At 20.8% G+C, this 1,280-nt stretch overlaps 1 protein-coding gene across 1 annotated transcript in view; it reads right to left on the bottom strand.

Moving 5' to 3' along the window:
- The window catches only part of LOC108687224 (collagen alpha-5(IV) chain-like), a 20,757-nt gene that overhangs the window by 18,846 nt on the left and 631 nt on the right, over nt 1-1,280 (bottom strand). The window lies entirely within an intron of this gene.

Below are 1,280 nucleotides of genomic sequence, written 5' to 3'. Positions count from 1 at the left end.
CTATTATTACATAAATAATATACTACGTAATAGTATTGATTCGTAGTTAATAGTAATATACTAATAATAATAATAAATAAATAATAATAAATGATAATAATAAATAACAGCGACTGAGTTTAATGCACCTCTTTATGTTTAAGTATGTTTTTTTATATTCATATTTAATATATTTTTTACCCTCCTATTACATTTTTTTAATAGTAGAGAATGTATCGGGATTCAATAGCACAGTTTTCACAATTTCACATAAGTATTACGAAAAAAAAACTTAATATATAAGTTTCTTATACAGCAACTTTTATATTAAATTATGAAAGTGTAATAAAAAAACCGCAAAGAGAGATATAATATTTTCTGATAAAAATTTTTTTTTAATTATTTTTTAAAAACATCTTTTAAAATTATTTTGTATAATCGATAGCAAACCGCTGTTGCAGAAAAACAAATGTGTATTGTAGATGTAGCTTGCTTCGATATAAAATATTAAACATAAAATGGTTTTATCAAAGTTAAATTGTAATTGAATATTTACACATTTCTTATGCGCACGATATAGTAAATTAAGCATTTTATTATAAAAACATACTATTGTTAATCAAAATTATTACTTTGAGTTATTATATTAGTAAAAGAAACTTTTTCTTTAATTAATAATATGTCACTTAAATTGCGATTAGCTAAAATTGAAAAACTTTTTTACGAAATTTTTAAATACTCAAAAATTTATTTAAATTCTCGTTTTAAATCAAATTTCTCCATTTTTTTATTGCAATACTTTATATAAATACTTGAAAAAAATATTTATGCTTAAAAAAAGGTATCTTGCAATAATTTTTTTACTGTTTCTTTTACATAAGTACATAAACGGAACGCAATGCCAACTTATTTCTCAACATACCCTGGCAAACGTATTAAAATATCTTAATAATTAAAAAATAAATAAGAAAAATATGTAAACAATCGAAAATTTCATCAACAGTATTTCATCAACAAAATTACACAATTTATTATATATATTTATATTAAATATATGCGCGGTAATATATGCAACAGGTGGCGAAATGTGTGTCGAATATCTACAAGATGTTAATATGTGAGAATATATTATGTTAATATCTCTCACTAATACTTGGATCGGATTTCTAATAGATTTTAGATAGTGGAAATTTAAATCACTGACTGAAAATGTCATATGTTTATTATATAAAAATTATATATTAAAAGTCACAAATTATGTAGAAATAATAAATAATAAAAAATAAGCATTAAATTTTACT

Source organism: Atta colombica, unplaced genomic scaffold (assembly GCF_001594045.1).
Source record: "Atta colombica isolate Treedump-2 unplaced genomic scaffold, Acol1.0 scaffold203, whole genome shotgun sequence".
Classification (NCBI taxonomy): Eukaryota; Metazoa; Arthropoda; class Insecta; order Hymenoptera; family Formicidae; genus Atta; species Atta colombica.
This window is presented reverse-complemented; position numbering and strand designations above follow the sequence as displayed.